General features: G+C 38.8%; 1 non-coding gene across 1 annotated transcript; it reads right to left on the bottom strand.

Annotated features, from left to right (window-relative positions):
• Nucleotides 1-3,837: 3,837 nt before the first annotated feature.
• On the bottom strand, nucleotides 3,838-3,945 carry LOC148545136 (small nucleolar RNA R71). Its single transcript, XR_015900507.1, has one exon. It is a non-coding gene; the product is annotated as a small nucleolar RNA R71 (small nucleolar RNA).
• Nucleotides 3,946-8,435: the final 4,490 nt, after the last annotated feature.

The raw sequence follows: 8,435 nt of genomic DNA, 5'->3' as shown, positions 1-8,435 counted from the left end.
GAGCTACAGAACTCGAAATGGTGCGCTTCCAATTGCGTTGGAAAGTAGACATCCAGGGCTTTCCAGAAATATATAATAGTCCATACTTTGGCCAAGAATAGACGATGCAAACTGGCGTTCAACGCCAGCTCTCTGCCCAATTCTGGCGTCCAGCGCCAGAAAAGGATCCAAAACCAGAGTTGAACGCCCAAACTGGCACAAATGCTGGGGTTCAACTCCAAGAAGGACCTCTACATGTGCAACACTCAAGCTCAGCCCAAGCACACACCAAGTGGGCCCCGGAAGTGGATTTATGCATTAATTACTTATTTTTGTAAACCCTAGTGACTAGTTTATTATAAATAGGACCTTTTACTATTGTATTAGATATCTTTGGACGCCTGGTTCTTAGATCAGAGGGGCTGGCCATTCGGCCATACCTGGACCTTTCACTTATGTATTTTTAACGGTAGAGTTTCTACACTCCATAGATTAAGGTGTGGAGCTCTGCTGTTCCTCAAAGATTAATGCAAAGTACTACTGTTTTCTATTCAATTCATCTTATTTCGCTTCTAAGATATTCATTCGCACTTCAACCTGAATGTGATGAACGTGACAATCATCATCATTCCCCATGAACGCGTGCCTGACAACCACTTCCGTTCTACTTTCGATTGAATGAGTGTCTCTTAGATCTCTTAACCAGAATCTTCGTGGTATAAGCTAGATTGATGGCGGCATTCAAGAGAATCCGGAAAGTCTAAACCTTGTCTGTGGTATTTCGAGTAGGATTCAATGATTGAATGACTGTGACGAGCTTCAAACTCGTGATTGCTGGGCGTAGTGACAGACGCAAAAGGATAGTAAATCCTATTCCAGTATGATCGAGAACCGACAGATGAATAGCCGTGCCGTGACAGGGTGCGTTGACCATGTTCACTGAGAGGATAGGATGTAACCATTGACAAGGGTGATGCCTCCAGATGATTAGCCGTGCCGTGACAGGGCATTTGGATCATTTTCCCGAGAGAAGACCGAAAGTAGCCATTGACAATGGTGATGCATTACATAAAGCCAGCCATGGAAAGGAGTAAGACTGATTGGATGAAGATAGCAGGAAAGCAGAGGTTCAGAGGAACGAAAGCATCTCTATTCGCTTATCTGAAATTCTCACCAATGATTTACATAAGTATTTCTATCCCTGTTTTATTAATTATTTTCGAAAACCCCATTACTATTTTATATCCGCCTGACTGAGATTTACAAGGTGACCATAGCTTGCTTCATACCAACAATCTCCGTGGGATTCGACCCTTACTCACGTAAGGTATTACTTGGACGACTCAGTGCACTTGCTGGTTAGTTGTGCGAAGTTGTGAACCATGGTATTGGCATCATGTTTTTGGCGCCATTACCAGGGAAAAAAAGAGCGATGAATTTTACATAATTAAAGTGTAATCACAATTTCTGCGCACCAAGTTTTTGGCGCTGTTGCCGGGGATTGTTCGAGTTTGGACAACTGACGGTTCATCTTGTTGCTCAGATTAGGTAATTTTCTTTTTGTTTTCTTTTCAAAAAAAATTTTCAAAAAAATCTTTCAAAAATTTTCTCATCTGTTTTCGAAAATTTTTTTTAAAATAAAAACGTTTTCAAAAATAAATTATTCTATGCCTTCAAAACTTTCAAGAATGAATTCTAGAGTTTCATGGTAACATGTTGAATCCTATCTGGCTGAAAAGCCATACCCAAACTCCTTTGGGATTGGTCTTCAACTAATCACCTCAATGGATGTAAATCCATTCTAAAGCTTGAATGGCTATTAAGCCATGTCTGACCCTTTGATTGGAGCTTTAGACTAAAGAGTACAAGATTCCTGGAATTCATATTAAAGATTTTGAAATCCTTATTTTTGTTTTTCAAATAATTTTCGAAAAAATACAAAAAAAAAAAAAAATTAGAAAATCATAAAAATCAAAAATATTTTTTGTGTTCTTGTTTGAGTCTTGAGTCATGTTATAAGTTTGGTGTCAATTGCATGTGCATCTTGCATTTTTCGAAAAAATCATGCATTCATAGTGTTCTTCATGATCTTCAAGTTGTTCTTGGTAAGTCTTCTTGTTTGATCTTTGCATTTGCATGTTTTGTGTCTTTTCTTGTTTTTCATATGCATTCTTGAATTCTTAGTGTCTAAGCATTAAAGAATTCTAAGTTTGGTGTCTTGCATGTTCCCTTTGCATTAAAAATTTTTCAAAAATAAGTTCTTGATGTTCATCTTGATCTTCATAGTGTTCTTGGTGTTCATTTTGACATTCATAGCATTCTTGCATGCATTCATTGTTTTGATCCATAACTTTCATGCATTGCATCATTTTTCTTATTTTTCTCTCTCATCATAAAAATTCAAAAATAAAAAAAAATATCTTTCTCTTTTTCTCTCTTAAAATTTCAAAAATTAGATTTGACTTTTTCAAAAATTTTTAAAAAATCTAGTTGTTTTTATGAGTCAAATCAAATTTTCAATTTAAAAATCTCATCTTTTTCAAAATCTTTTTCAAAAATCAAATCTTTTTCAAATTTCTTAGTTATTTTCGAAAATTCTAAAAATATTTTTCAAAAATCTTTTTCTTATTTTTATATCAAATTTTCAAAAATAACATAATCAATTAATGTTTTAATTCAAAAATTTCAAGTTTGTTACTTGCTTGTTAAGAAAGATTCAAACTTTAAGTTATAGAATCATATCTTGTGATTTCTTGTGAATCAAGTCATTAATTGTGATTTTAAAAATCAAATCTTTCTCAAAACTAACTTCAATCATATCTTTTCAAAAATATCTTCTTATCTTTTTCAAAATTTGATTTCAAAATATCTTTTCTAACTTCCTAACTTCTTATCTTTTCAAATTTGTTTCAACTAACTAACTAACTTTTTGTTTGTTTCTTATCTTTTTCAAGACCACCTAACTAACTCTCTCTCTCTAATTTTTGAAAATATCTTCCCTCTTTTTCAAAATTTCTTTTTAATTAACTAATTATTTCAATTTTTAAAATCTTAATTTTCGAAAATTACTAACATTTTCCAAAAACCATTTTCGAAAATTACTAACTCTTTTTCAAAAATTATTTTCGAAAATCCTCTCCCTCTCTCATCTTATTCTATTTATTTATTCATCTACTAACATCTCTTCCTCACATCACTCACCAAATTTGAACCCCCTCTTCCATCTGTGTTCGAATTTTTCTCTTCTTCTACTAACAATAAGGAACCTCTTTACTGTGACATAGAGGATTCCTCTTCTTTTCTTGTTCTCTTCTCTTTCTTATGAGCAGGAACAAGGAAAAAGGCATTCTTGTTGAAGTTGATCCAGAACCTGGAAGGACTCTGAAGAGAAAACTAAGAGAAGCTAAATTACAACAATCCAGAGACAACCTTATTGAAAATTTCGAACAAGTAAAGGAGATGGCAGCCGAACCTAACAACAATAATGCAAGGAGAATGCTTGGTGACTTTACTGCACCTAATTCCAATTTACATGGAAGAAGCATCTCCATTCCTGCCATTGGAGCAAACAACTTTGAGCTGAAACCTCAGCTAGTTTCTCTGATGCAGCAGAACTGCAAGTTTCATGGACTTCCATCTGAAGATCATTTTCAGTTCTTAACTAAATTCTTACAGATCTGTGATACTGTTAAGACTAATGGAGTAGATCCTGAAGTCTACAGGCTCATGCTTTTCCCTTTTGCTGTAAGAAATAGAGCTAGAATATGGTTGGACTCTCAACCCAAAGACAGCCTGAACTCTTGGGATAAGCTGGTCACGGCTTTCTTAGCCAAGTTCTTTCCTCCTCAAAAGCTGAGCAAGCTTAGAGTGGATGTTCAAACCTTCAAACAAAAAGATGGTGAATCCCTCTATGAAGCTTGGGAAAGATACAAACAGTTGACCAAAAAGTGTCCTTCTGACATGCTTTCAGAATGGACCATCCTGGATATATTCTATGATGGTCTGTCTGAGTTATCTAAGATGTCATTGGATACTTCTGCAGGTGGATCCATTCACCTAAAGAAAATGCCTGCAGAAGCTCAAGAACTCATTGACATGGTTGCTAATAACCAGTTTATGTACACTTTTGAGAGGAATCCTGTGAATAATGGGACGCCTATGAAGAAGGGAGTTCTTGAAATTGATACTCTGAATGCCATATTGGCTCAGAATAAAACATTGACTCAGCAAGTCAATATGATTTCCAAGAGTTTGAATGGAATGCAAGCTGCATCCAACAGTACTCAAGAGGCATCTTCTGAAGAAGAAGCTTATGATCCTAAAAACCCTACAATAGCAGAGGTGAATTACTTAGGTGAACCTTATGGAAACACCTATAACTCATCATGGAGAAATCATCCAAATTTCTCATGGAAGGATCAAAAGCCTCAACAAGGCTTTAATAATGGTGGAAGAAACAGGTTTAGCAATAGCAAGCCTTTTCCATCATCCACTCAGAAACAGATAGAGAATTCTGAGCAGAATCCATCTAGCTTAGCAAACTTAGTCTCTGATCTATCTAAGGCCATTGTGAGTTTCATGAATGAAACAAGGTTTTCCATTAGAAATTTGGAAGCACAAGTGGACCAGCTGAGTAAAAGGATCACTAAAATCCCTCCTAGTACTCTCCCAAGCAATACAGAAGAGAATCCAAAAGGAGAGTGCAAGGCCATTGACATAAGCACCATGGCCGAACCTGTAAGGGAAGGAGAGGACGTGAATCCCAAGGAGGAAGACCTCCTGGGACGTCCAGTGATCAATAAGGAGTTTTTCTCTGAGGAACCAAAGGACTCTGAGGCTCATCTAGAAACCATAGAGATTCCATTGAACCTCCTTATGCCATTCATGAGCTCTGATGAGTATTCCTCTTCTAAAGAGAATGAGGATGTTACTGAAGAGCAAACTGCCAAGTTTCTTGGTGCAATCATGAAGTTGGATGCCAAATTATTTGGTATTGAAACTTGGGAAGATGAACCTCCCTTGTTCATCAATGAACTAAGTGATCTGGATCAACTGACATTGCCTCAGAAGAGACAGGATCCTGGAAAGTTCATAATACTTTGTACCATAGGCACCATGATCTTTAAGGCTCTGTGTGACCTTGGTTCAGGAATAAACCTCATGCCCCTCTCTGTAATAGAGAAACTGGGAATCTATGCGGTGTAAGCTGCTAAAATCTCATTAGAGATGGTAGGCAATTCAAGAAAACAGGCTTATGGACAAGTAGAGGACGTGTTAGTAAAGGTTGAAGGCCTTTACATCCCTGCTGATTTCATAGTCCTGGATACTGGAAAGGAAGAGGATGAATCCATCATCCTAGGAAGACCTTTCCTAGCCACAGCAAGAGCTGTGATTGATGTGGACAGAGGAGAATTAATCCTTCAATTGAATGAGGACAACCTTGTGTTTACAACTCAAGGATCTCTCTCTGCATCCATGGAGAGGAAGCAGAAAAAGCTTCTCTCAAAGCAGAGTCAAACAAAGCCCCCACAGTCAAACTCTAAGTTTGGTGTTGAACTCCTATATCCAAACTCTAAGTTTGGTGTTGGAGAGTCTCAACAATGCTCTGAACATCTGTGAGGCTCCATGAGAGCCCACTGTCAAGCTATTGACATTAAAGAAGCGCTTGTTGGGAGGCAACCCAATTTTTATTTATCTAACAATATTTTTCTTAGTTATATGTCTTTATAGGTTCATGATCATGTGTAGTCACAAAATAAATATAGAAATTGAAAACGGAATAAAAAACAGCAGAAGAAAAATCACACCCTGGAGGAAGCATCTGCCTGGCGTTCAGCGCCAGAACCAGACCCTGGAGGAAGCATCTGCCTGGCGTTCAACGCCAGAACAGAGCATGGTTCTAGCGCTGAACGCCCAAAATGGGCATCATCTGGGCGCTGAACGCCAGAAATGCACCCTAGAGAGGAGCTGGCGCTGAACGCCCAGAACAAGCATGGTTCTGGCGTTCAACGCCAGAAATGGCCAGTAAATGGGCATTGAACGCCCGAAATGGGCACCAACCTGGCGCTGAACGCCCAGAGTTGTGTGCAAGGGCATTTTACATGCCTAATTTGGTGCAAGGTTGTAAATCCTTGAACACCTCAGGATCTGTGGACCCCACAGGATCACCTTAGGATCTGTGGACCCCACAGGATCCCCACCTACCTCCACTCACTTCTTCTCACCCCTCTTTCACACAATCCCATAAACACTCTTCCCCAAAATCCTTCACCAATCACCTCAATCTCTCTTCCCCATCACTTCTTCACCACTCACATCCATCCACTCTTCCCCATAAATCTACCTCATAAACTCCACCTACCTTCAAAATTCAAAATCAATTTCCCACCCAAACCCACCCTAGATGGCCGAACCTTAACCCCCCCTCCCATCCCTATATAAAGCCTTCCATTCTTCCTCATTTTCACACAACACAACCCTTTCTTCTCTTCTTGGCCGAAACACAACCCTTCCCCCTCTCCTCCATTTCTTCTTCTTCTTCATCTATTCTTTCTTCTCTTGCTCGAGGGCGAGCAAAATTCTAAGTTTGGTGTGGTAAAAGCATAAGCATTTTGCTTTTCCATTACCATTGATGGCACCTAAGTCCGGAGAATCCTCTAGAAAGGGGAAAGGGAAGACAAAAGCTTCCACCTCCGAGTCATGGGAGATGGAAAGGTTCATCTCCAAAGCCCATCAAGACCACCTCTATGATGTTGTGGCCAAAAAGAAGGTGATCCCTGAGGTCCCTTTCAAACTCAAAAGAAATGAGTATCCGGAGATCCGACATGAAATTTAAAGAAGAGGTTGGGAAGTTCTAACAAATCCCATCCAACAAGTCGGCATCCTAATGGTTCAAGAGTTCTATGCTAATGCATGGATCACCAAGAACCATGATCAAAGTAAGAACCCGGATCCAAAGAACTATGTTACAATGGTTCGGGGGAAATACTTAGATTTTAGTCCAGAAAATGTGAGGTTGGCGTTCAACTTGCCAAACATGGAAGAGAACGCACGCCCCTACACAAGGAGAGTCAACTTTGATCAAAGGTTGGACCAAGTCCTTATGGACATATGTGTAGAAGGAGCTCAATGGAAAATTGACTCAAAAGGCAAACCGGTTCAACTAAGAAGACTGGACCTGAAGCCTGTAGCTAGAGGATGGTTGGAGTTCATTCAATGCTCAATCATTCCCACTAGCAACCGGTCTGAAGTTACTATAGACCGGGCCATTATGATCCATAGCATCATGATTGGAGAAGAGGTGGAAGTTCATGAGATTATACCTCAAGAACTCTACAAGGTGGCTGACAAGTCCTCCACTATGGCAAGGTTAGCCTTTCCTCACCTCATTTGCCACCTATGCAATTCGGCTGGGATTGACATAGAGGGAGATATCCTCATTAAAGAGGACAAGCCCATCACTAAGAAAAAGATGGAGCAAGCAAGAGAGCCCATTCATGGAGCTCAAGAGGCGTATGAAGCTCATCACCATGAGATCCCAGAGATGCCTCAAATGCATTTTCCTCCACAAAACTATTGGGAGCAAATCAACACCTCCCTAGGAGAATTGAGTTCCAATATGGGACAACTAAGGATGGAACATCAAGAGCACTCCATCATCCTTCATGAAATAAGAGAAGATCAAAAAGCAATGAGGGAGGAGCAACAAAAACAAGGAAGAGACATAGAAGAGCTCAAGGACATCATTGGTTCCTCAAAAAGGAAACGCCACCATCACTAAGGTGGATTCATTCCTTGTTCTTATTTCTTCTGTTTTTCGTTTTCTCTATGTTAAGTGTTTATCCATGTTTGTGTCTTCATTACATGATCATTAGTAGTTAGTAACTTTGTCTTAAAGTTATGAATCTCCTATGAATCTATCACCTCTCTTAAATGAAAAATGTTTTAATTCAAAAGAACAAGAAGTACATGAGTTTCGAATTTATCCTTGAACTTAGCTTAATTATATTGATGTGGTGACAATGCTTCTTGTTTTCTGAATGAATGCTTGAACAGTGCATATGTCTTTTGAAGTTGTTGTTCATGAATGTTAAATATGTTGGCTCTTGAAAGAATGATGACAAGGAGACATGTTATTTGATAATCTGAAAAATCATAAAAATGATTCTTGAAGCAAGAAAAAGCAGCAAAGAACAAAGCTTGCAGAAAAAAAAAAGGTGAAAAAAAAAATAGAAAGAAAAAGAAAAAGCAAGCAGAAAAAGCCAAAAGCTCTTAAAACCAAGAGGCAAGAGAAAAAAGCCAATAACCCTTAAAACCAAAAGGCAAGGGCAAATAAAAAGGATCCCAAGGCTTTGAGCATCAGTGGATTGGAGGGCCTAAAGGAATAAAATCCTGGTCTAAGCGGCTAAACCAAGCTGTCCCTAACCATGTGCTTGTGGCGTGCAGGTGTCAAGTGA

The sequence above is a fragment of the Arachis ipaensis genome, chromosome B9, assembly GCF_059453495.1.
Source record: "Arachis ipaensis isolate K30076 ecotype BB chromosome B9, ASM5945349v1, whole genome shotgun sequence".
NCBI classification, from domain to species: Eukaryota; Viridiplantae; Streptophyta; class Magnoliopsida; order Fabales; family Fabaceae; genus Arachis; species Arachis ipaensis.
This window is presented reverse-complemented; position numbering and strand designations above follow the sequence as displayed.